Below are 11,402 nucleotides of genomic sequence, written 5' to 3' on the forward strand. Positions count from 1 at the left end.
GGTAAACTTTCTAAAACGTTAAATCGTAGAACTCCCAATTCTAGTCTAGCGTGTTTGAATTTCACACAAACTTCCAACCATGAATTTTCCAAATATGTGCACTTTGCATTCGGGGAAAACATAGTCAACGGTCTAGCTATATCATCAATAGCTGATAAAAAAAATAGATTAAAGTGCCATTTGAAAACAATGTCCGCATTTTAATCGGCGTAACGCTCATTTACATGTACTTTGCTTCAATATACAGAGTGGAACTAGACCAGCTGAATTATTTAAACCTTTCATCATTATGCACGACGGAGAGAGATCCATTTATACTTAAACCGTACAAAAGTGGTATTTTTCTTTTATGCGGGCCTAGTAGTGCAGTTAAGTTCGAATGTTTTATTCAAGAAAGTCTTTTATAAGCATGTTCCTAATCAATACCACATATTTTCAGGTCCTTACACTTTCCAAATTAATTGGCCTTGACCATGCCATCGCCATGGCAACAGCGACACCTCCGTATGAAGCGCGTTAAATCAAGACAAAAAAACACAGGATTCCGCCCCCTTGTCCCCTTTAGTTGAGGAACTTCGATTAAAATGCAAAACACCATATTATTGTACCGAGTGGAGCGATTCCTCACAGGGATTGTTGATGAAGGGGGGTGCTTTCTTGGACCGTCCTGTATATGGCGTGCAAAAGTCCGAATATTACGTCACGATAGGCCGAGTTGAGGTGCAAAGATAGCATCTAGAAGTTTCGTGTATATACGGGGAAATTACACTCTAGAATGGCCGAGGTTGGAGCTGGGTTATTTGCAGCACGAATGGAGGAAATTAGATTTGCAGTTTTGAATTTAATTTGTGAATTAACATGGTAAAATAAAAACAAGTTGTCATCAAAGGCTCCTTATCGCAGGGGCAGTGAGGAAGAATCCGGGATTGGGGATACCACAAGAGATTTCTCTGCAATTAACTTAAAGTGCAAATTGGTATCGCATAATGTTTTTATTGCCTGATTTTTTTTGCATAATAAATGAACGTATTATGCAGAACCATAAATCATTTCGGATATTACTGACTTGTGCTGGTCTAAAAATTGCGATGCGTTTCCATTGCCACACGACACTGTTGGATCAGAATGGAAATCATCCATTTAGAAGTTTCGGTAACGGCAGTAAATTGAAGGAAAATTAAAAGATATTGAGAAACTTTAGGGCCTTGGATAGATCAATTTAGGTGGACGTAGATGGGCTAACAATCAATACATAGAAAACTGGAAATATTTTTATTCCAAAAGTAAATTTTACCATATTTACGACAATTAAAACCATAAAATTCACTTAAATTTTAGCTCTACTTCACACAGATTAAAAGGAATGCGACACTCAAGAAATATTTATTATGTTTGGTTACTTTAATTTTTAATGTAAACGAACTCACTCCAAAAGGGCGGCCATTAAAAATAACTCGAGTAAGCGTTGAAATATCAGAGGCATGTCTTGGATAAACTCATGTGTTATCAGTTTGTCAGTCAGATGCTTGATGGTAAATATCACATGGCTTATTAACACCCTACGTTTACCGTTCACTGCCTACGGCGAGGTGTTTTTTAATGATTAGTCATTATTATGACAGACTGATTCGTAGGTGCGAAGACAACCAGCAATACACAGCCTATAAGTTTCCATTAGAGAAACGCCACCTAGCAGAAGATTTTTCCCTAACAATTTTGACCAGGTTTATATCGTATACTTTCGTTCACCTGAACACTAGGGTAAATATGAAGATTTTTATCTTGCCTGCTAAAAAAAGAAAATATGAAATTTTCAATGTTAGATTCTGCATATTTCCAGATGTTAATTGATTCGACATTTCCTGGATTCCTTCACTAATTTTTCAATGTTCAATAAGCAATTTTTCATGTAGATAAAGGAAGAGTTCTTAAAAGTAATTTTTCTTTTTTAAGATATTCACCTATCGAATATTAAAATGAACTTTTTCGTCATAATATCTCGTGCACTTTTCCATTTTCATTTTCTCATAGATCAAAATAGCTGAAATTTCCTCGTAATGGAAGCCACATTCAAACTCGAATAGGAAATAACTACATATAAATCAAGTCAAAGGCGATTTCGAGACCTCATACATGCTCCCATTTGTGCTACAGTTGTAACACAACTGGGCTGGCACGAAATCGTTTAATTACCTACACCCCGCAGAAGATTGACGGACATTGTGTAGCCCACCTTTCATTCATACACGCTGATGGAACTAGGGCTTGTTTAACTTTTTGCTTAAATAGATAAAGAGAGACCCCCTATAGTTACCTATCTATATGGAAAAAGATGATTGGATGCAGTGGCGTAAGCCAAAGGGTCATTAAAGGAATCTTAGATGTGTGAAAGCCTGTGATGAAGAACAAAGAAGTGCTCTTGCCTTGACAACATTAATGACTCGATTTTTTTTTTTTTTTTTGGTCCAATAATGACCTTTCTTTTGCATAATGAGGTGCCCGCCCCTGCTGGAAAACTATCATCGATCGATTTCCCGGGGTTCAAGCCGTAGCTCTATCGATTATTTCCGGCCCCAACCAGTTTTCCACGAAATCAATGCGTTGTTTGTATTGAGGCTTTTTTCGGTTGCCCGGCTACGGCAATGTTAACACGGAAATGAAATGTGTCTGCATAAGAATTTTCACTTTCCGAATATGCTACAAACCTCCAATTGCACGCCGAAAAGGTCCCTGGACCGGTCCTTATTGCGCAACTTGATCTCGTCCTCGGGCATTCTCACGTCCTCCACGTGATTGGGCGCCACGTTCTCAATCGGGCTCATCTGCAAATAGAGGAAAAGGTTAATCTCCATAAAGGATGCTGGTTCGCGAATTTGTTCAAAGATTATTAGACAGGAAATTGGGTGCGTGAGCACGTGGTCTGATAGAAGAGTAAAAAGTAATTATTGCAGATTTATTTGTAAGATTGCTTTACGGCCGATGATTAATATTTCACGGAGGTAGACGAACTTCCTGTGTATAGATCTTGGTCTTTGTTTGCTTATTTTCGCCTTTAGAAATAATGAATCGAATAAATGGAAGTTTTGATCTCTAAACTATTTAGGAGACAGAGCAGCATGAGCTCAAAGAGAGTTAATATCTGGAAGAAAATATTTACAATCTGTTTATCAACTCCCACGAAAAACACTTTAGGACGTTACAAAATGATCCCGGTGAATGACACATGACGACAATGACCACATTTGACAGTTCGGCCGACGCCATTTGCAGCGATTCCAATTTTAAAACAAAGGAGCTGTGCCGTGTTGCCACTCTTTTTCCTGCCAGTTTGAATCATTGAAAAGTAGAAACATCAAGATCATGCGAGGTGACGATTCTTTATTTAAAACAATAGAACTGAGCTCTGTTGCCATTTTTTGGAGTGTACACGAAATTTTTTAAATAATAGAGATTTTCTGTGCCTCACTGTGCTGAGCAAGATCACTGAGAGACAAATGTAACATGTACCAACAATTTCAGAGAAATTTTAATTGAAAGATTATATAACTGTTTTGCATAAAGCGGCTTGAACAAGCTAACAACCGGTATTGTTTAAACTTAGAACAATATTTTTTCGTAATATTATGTCTGAAAAACTGTGTTAATTATTCCGCTAACAAGGCTTATACACCAATTAACAACTAGAGCAACAAATAACAAATTATATACTTGCTCGCAGATATTTTATTTCTTGAATTTTATGTATGAATTAGCTACATGAATTTCCTGATGTGTCTTAACAATATAAACTTAACAATAAAAACTGGTAACGTTGCAGCATCAATCAAACTATTAGGCCCAATTTTGCCACATTTCAATAGTTTTTTCCTCTAGAAAAAAGTCAGTGGAAAGAAACGAGCATTATGTGTGCGTGTGTGTGGTACGACCCTGAGACAAGGCCGATTGACCTTCTGCCGATATATACCCAGTCGCTTGGTTTCCTGTATGATGTACGTTCAAGGAGTAAGGTTTTATACCAAATCAATATTACAATACTTATTGATGAGATTACTCTTAAGGTAAAAAATAAAATAAGCTGAAAGCTGCACTTTCACCGACTCAAAGTTCGGTACTTTCAGTTTCGATTGGCTTGATTATTGGTGCCTGAAACGTGTAATGTCGGTACCGAATTAATTTATTGTTGGGTAATTGTGGGTACTTACCAAAAGTGGGCTCTGTTTCGTTTGCGATAGTTAATGGTTAAATAGGGTGTGGACCAAAACTTACCATAAGAAACGGTAATTTTTAAGAGAGGATTAACTCCATATGGTTACGTTCGTTAAGAGAACCTCCATGGGTCTGTGAGAAATCAGCATAATCAAATGTAACCGTATAAGGCGTAGTTTTATCAGTCGGACTTTCCAAAGCCCTAATTAAAAGTTATTATAAATCCTCAAATGGATAATTCCTCAGTTTTATCATTATTTTGGCATTAACTGAAATTATGAAATTGAGTTTTAATAATACATACAGCTCTAATTGACAGAATTGTGAGTACAGGTCTCTGCGGATTTTATCGGCACCGAACTTTGATCTGCCGAGATCAAAGTTCTGAGGCCAGCTGAACATTATATGATAAACATGTATGTGTCCTATGTGTGGTTGCCATCCACATCTTTATGAGCATTTTTCTTTCTCTTCTCCTGATTTCGATTGACAAACGGCGAATCCGGGCATTGCCACAAGTGCGGTAATTTGCCTGAAGGGAATATTAAAGGGATGTGCTTTCTAGGTGCACGTATTGCCTGCCCGCATACAAAGATCCATTGATTCGACTATAGGACATACACCCCCGAACATATGCGATGGTATCTTCGTTACTAGGTTGAGTAGCAGCATATTCTCAAAGGTTTTAGCAATTGCTGGTATTTGTATACAGTTAAGCAAAATCTTTATGTAACAGTTTTTCGAAATTTCAAAAACAACCGTAATATGCGCAATGAACGTTTTAATAAATAACAAAAGCTTTAATTATTATTCACTTTGGGACTGGCAGGAAAAGGTGTTCGAAATTGTCGCTATTGGTTTCATTTACACAAATTGTCGCTCACCTTATTCACGACTGTGTACATGTTGTGAGAAGAGATCTTTTTCCTCAAATTATTTCTGCGGCGTTTTCTACCCGTTCTCGCAGTTCTGCCATTGTGTTAATTCCAGTTGTAAACACCACATTTTTCATATATCTCCACAGATAAGAATTACATGGACTTAGGTCTGGTGATCTCGCAAGCCATCTTACTGGTCCATTGAGACCTATCCACCTGTTAGAGAATTGGTCATTTAAAAAATCCCGTACTTTTTTCCATTCGCGTATATTTCGGTTGTTTTTGAAATTTAAAAAAAATGTTACATGAAGATGTTGCTCAATTTTTGGAGATCTATGTCGCGTTAAAAGGAAAATCCCTCCTTAAGATTCATTTCGTGTAAAGTCTTGTTTCATTTGGGTTTTTTGAATTGTGCAATGACACTCCGAACTTCCAGCAACTACCCATGTAGAACTTAAAGTTAAGTCAAGTAGCTTAAAAAGTAAGTCAATAGACTCTCAACTCCTATAGTATGAATTGCATCCCAAGAAATTTGTATTCTCTATGCATTTTTAGAAGTTTTCTTATCTTGATTTGAAACTTCATCGGCTTTTGTCGAGAATTTCGAAATCTCGACTTTTTGAAACAAAAAAAACTGTTGTTGCGGTGTTGCTAGTTCCACTCGAAAGTATTAACATGACAGGATTTTTGAAAGGCAACTTCTGTATTAAGACAATTTTTAGATGCATATTTGATATTTTGTTATGTGAGCTAAAGTTAATTTCTTTATTATGCAGAATAAATGAATCCTCGAGTTATCCTTCTTTCATCCTTTCATTTATATTTACATACCTACTAAATTAGATAAGAAATACATTATTGTTACTAAATAAACTTTTTCCAACTTTTCCAACTCCTCGAACTTTCGTTCAGATTTAATTGGGAACAGTACAGGAAACTCCGATACAAACAACCAATGTAATTGCATAAAATCGATATATTTACGGTACACAAATCTACATTTAACATAATATCTCACAAACCAGTTATCCGTTAGAAATACTTAACATAAAACAGAATATAATATGATTGCGACGTAACATTGATACATTATAATATAGATTTAATTCCCAGACACAATGAACAGCAACATAACCCTGAAATTTTTTCTCACGCCGGCATTCACAAGAGCCTTTTCCCATATTTTATGGATTAGATTTAATTATTTCCCTCGCACATATACAGTTTTAATAAACCGTCTTGAAATAGGAAATTAAAGGTTTTTGTCGGTAATGCGGCATCCCGGAAAACTACACATTTGCCTACTAAGAAAGAAACCCAAACAGCACCTTTTAACAGTCTCATTATCTGCCTACATCAATACGTAACGATGTTTTAATGAGTGATGTATTACAATATCCGATTCGAGCTCAATAGAACGTGACGTTACCACATGTAGAAGAAGAAAGTGCCCACAGAATATGGCATTAAAAGAACCACGATTCGAGAACAATCTGTGAATTCTTCCAGTGCCAAGTCCTGTAGGAACGCCTGATTTGGTTCCACCTGAGAGAGGGAACGAATTAAGTTTTTTAAATTTTAAGTGCAAAAATGTGGCAGTGTTGCAGTGGTGTCAAAACAAAAGCAAGTGCGCTGTGTTACCGATCAAACTAAAATCCCCCGAAATACTAAATTTTGAACTATTCAAGTGCAAAAAATTAATGTGTGCATGTCTGGGAAAATTTGGCAGCGTGGTGGTGGTATCAGAACAAAAACAAAGCGTCATGTTGCCAGTCATACTAAAACCTATGAAATACTGTTTTTCAAACTGTCTAAATGCTAAAAAAATAAGTGCGTGTCTGGGAAAACATGATAGCGACGCAGTGGTGTGAACACAAGTGTAAGTTGCTACGTTGCCAGTCAAACTAAAGCTTCGCAAATACTCTTTCTGGAACTTTTCTATTACAAAAAAATGAGTGCGTATCTAGGAAAACGTGGCAACATTGTATTGGTGTCAAAACATAAGCAAGTCGCAATGTTGCCGATTAAACTACCAACCCCACAATTGAGCATTACCTTTGGATTTCGTGGAAATTTTCCAAAAGTGTTCTGGCTTTAGTCCAACAATTGGGCAATATTAAAGACCTTATCGCGTGATGCCTTTCTAGCCCCGATTACATCACGAACATTTAAATTAAGTCACCCACCCCCGATGAAAATCTATGCCTCAAAAAGTGACTTCAGCAGCTGTTTATAAACCTCATACATCGATTTTTCCCCTATAGAATAATGTGTCTGTCAGTCGCTGAACTTTTAATACACATAATGGGGGCTATTACCACTGTCTATAGTTGGCAAGCCTATTATCCCCTTATCGACTATATGTGATGGCTAATCTATCTCCCGCATTAAGGCGGTTTCCACGTTTTGGTTTTTGGTTGTTGGTTGTTTAATCGATGACAGGGGAAATCGATGCATCTCTTTTGAAAAGAGAATTGGCAACACAGAAGAAATTTCAAATTGACTGAATGTGGGGTCCCGTCAAAAATAAGAGCGATGTGGTCAAATTGGCAACATACAATTTCTTGTATAATAAATTCATTAGTTTATAGTGAGCTTTAATTTACAGCCAATTTGACAACATCGCCTGCCTTTCTGACATTTCCCGTATATTCAGTCACATTTGAAATTCTCTAACGCTGCTTTAATAAAACACATGTCACATTTCCTATTCAAATAATTTAAGGCATCTCAAAAATTATTTAAATATTTTATTGAATAATCTAAACCCAGCTTTAGACGTACTTTCCAAGGTTCTCTTGAGATAATGGAAAATGCAATTCTGATGGCAAAAATGCAATGAATCCGGACACATTATGCAGCCCATTTAAACATCCTTCTTCATTATTATGGGAGCTAATAATCCAATTTTCTTTGACCTTTCTGCAAATCTAAGTCGTGAAAGGTAGCCGGAAAGATGCTGCAAAGAGCTGTGGGCAGAATGTGCAATTTTCAAAATAATTACAGTACATTAAACTTAACTTTTATTCTAGTTTTCGACAAGTTCTTCTAACCAAGAAAAAGCGTGGAAGACACGTTAAACAACTCAATTTCCCGAAGAAGCCATTAAAATTGCGTAACAAACAAAATTGAGATTGCCTGAGATAAACGCCATCATCAGGTTAGGAATGCGTCTGAAAATGAAGAGAGTCCTGAGGCTGATGGGCAATTTAGATTGTCGATTATATCTTGAAGAAGATCGTGTAAGAGGAATTTTGTTTACTCTTCAATTGTGACAATTGGCAACAGTGCTACTAGCTATTGTTTTTGACGTTTTGACTGTCAAACCGCTTTACAATGTTGCCATGTTTTTGTTTTTTTCCTTGCAAGTGTTCGTGCTTACTAAATAGTGTATAATAATTTACGGGGTATTATAATAGTGAGAACATACAGGAAACTGTGCGTGATCAGCGGAGCGTCCTACTGTGAAACCAGCCTTACTTGCCTCCAAGCACAACACACACCATAACAAATTATGCAAATTAAAACGAAAAAAAAAACACCGATGCGCATTTTTTAGGATTTTTACCACTGCACTACAATAATTATGCCTAAATCACACTTGCATGCAACGTTAACCCCTATTCAACATGCACCCCCCCAAAAAAAAAGTTGCACAAACCCCACAGAACCATGGTGGAAAACGCACAGCCGACCATGACGGTATAATACGGCTTTTCCACTGAAACAGTCGAATATCGGCGGAAAACTGTGGCGGGCGGCGCGTCTGACGTCGTTATTCAAATGTTTCGGGTGGCGTAGCGTGGCAACGGGGTGCGCGCGCCGCTGGCCGGAAACGGCCGTCACGCAAGGGCGGTCCCGCGATATAGGCGATTGTTTTACCGGGTGTGCAAATGCGCGGTCAAAGGTGACACGATGGTCAGCCATTGAATTTCGATTTTAAATATTAGATGGGGGTTAAATTGGGTGCTTTTTCGATGGAGAATTCATTTATTCTTCATATTCTTTTCAAGTACGTTCATTTAAATAAATAGAAAATGAACAACTTTTTGTTTATTTATACCGGTACCGCAGCATAGTAGCCCCACGTAAAAACCATAATAACCGTTGTTTACCTTGAAATATATCAGTGTATCATACCGCCATTGAATGGAAAAAATGGGTCTGTTTTTTTAGGCGATGGTACCACGTAAACACAGAACGAAAACTTGCAAATAAATTACATACAGGCTGGCAGTTTAGTGCGGCAATTCAGCGCCACCCTGTATATAAGCAGCGGTGTGAAATTGAGAAATAATTTGCCAGTAATAATTGGAAAACTCCAATAAATCCAGAACCAGGGTAGTGCCATTGTAAGATATCTCGTAGCTGGAATAAACGTTTTGGAATATAAAAAACCGAGCTGTAATATTACCTTTAGTTTCTGAGAAGTTGAATCACTTTGATATCTGTTATCGCGATCTTGAGGGAGATCAGAGATTCAATAGTAGTGTTTGCTTAAAAACTGACAACATCGCAACTCGTGATTATTTCTATGAAAACAATCGCCCAGTTAAAGTAACCAGTGCATTGATTTCATAGCCCTTAGTGGTGAGTTTTCCCAAAATCCTATATTACTCAAAATCGTGTAGGTCTTGCTTTGCATATGCTGGACTGAGCGTGGCGCCTATGGGCTTTTATGATGCTTTATGAGGAGTTAAGGCGTGACCTGAAGAAAGCGTTGAAGGAATCTTTTCACCTTCTGTCGATTATTTGGAGGGACTAAAAAGAACCTTTTCATTGCCTGTGGGTTGCTGAGAGAATCGTCAATTTTATTGTAAAGAAATGGCGATAAGGAATTGTATAATCCTGCATAAATCGGGATGCTCTTCTCGTTTTCGAGTTACTGTCTCACTGTGATCGCTATATTCACGATTTTAAACGTGTCTTAAAATGAAGGTGTCCGCGCAATTGAATTTCCACGATTCTTGTACCTTAATAATTGGGGGTCAGTTTAGTAGGATCTTAAATCAGTGGATATACAGTGTGGTCTAAACTGGGCGTACTTGCCAAGTTGAGGAACACTTAATGGTCAGTTCAATGCTATTTTGAATTTTTTTCGAAAACAGAAGTTTTTGTTTTTTGGAAATAACTAAAAAACAGAAAAATCTAGAATAGCTTCAAAGAGGGCATCAAACTGGCCTTTCAACTTTTCCCATCTAACCATTTTTCTGGTTGTTATGGTTTTGAAGGCAACCATTCAGGTAGGTCCAATTTGGGCCACACTGTATACAGGAATCGACATTTAATGAAAATATCTCTTATCATCAACAAAATCGGCACGTATTTCTTCAAGTAAACTTCCTGCTATGGTCACTACTGTTAAGTCCACTCTTGCACATGCTACGTATGTGTGAAACACTTGCTACAACTAACCCAGATTACATGATCTGCGTCTTGAATCCCAAATGCTGGGTATTTTTAGCAGGAAATCGACTTTACAATCTCGAATTTTAACTTCAACCTATTACAGCTTTCTAATGGGTTATTTCGCCATGCACGAAGATGCCACTCCAAAATTTCGTTTTCCTATGATAACGCATGCGTTAGACGTACCCCTCCAATAAGGGGCACTTTCCCTTTTTTCACTCTTATAAGTAATATACCTCTAGAGAGCACTTTCCCGATCTGTGTCAAAATGCACTTCATACATATCACTTTCTGTTGGTTTTGTTCGGAAAGGATTTACACGTTTGGACATGGCTGTGTTGTATAGATAGATTTCTATTTTGCAATAATTAATATGGTATTTAACGTAGGTAAAGGTCGTTGCACATCTCGGGCTTTTTTTTCGTTACAAACGCAAATAAAGGTTGTGACGGTGCTTGTCATGGTCAGCAATAAATGTAAATAAGGTACTTTCACTTGTTTATGCGATGTAAGAATGATCCTTTTTTTTCAGAGTGACACCTGATAAGTAATCGATAATAATTTACCGATCTTAGAAAGCGATCTTTCTCCTGCAATATTACAGCTATCGGATGTCGGTAATTAATATTATATTCCTGTTGATTTATTATCTTAATGTTACAAATACAACAGAGAGATACTAGGCTAAATATCCTACAACTGAAAACAAAAGCAACGGACGGGCCACAAAAACCCATACTTATTTAATAATGGGTAGACATTTTCTGGTCTCAGCTCGTTATGGTTTAATGGATTTTTTAATTATCCTATTCTGGGACCAAGTTGCGGTTTGGCTTGTATAACTTTGGTCGTATGCACTTCCCGAAGAGCGCGATTTACGCAATTATGGTCTGTTTCTTTGCCGACTCT

The sequence above is a fragment of the Euwallacea similis genome, chromosome 20, assembly GCF_039881205.1.
Source record: "Euwallacea similis isolate ESF13 chromosome 20, ESF131.1, whole genome shotgun sequence".
Lineage (NCBI taxonomy): Eukaryota > Metazoa > Arthropoda > Insecta > Coleoptera > Curculionidae > Euwallacea > Euwallacea similis.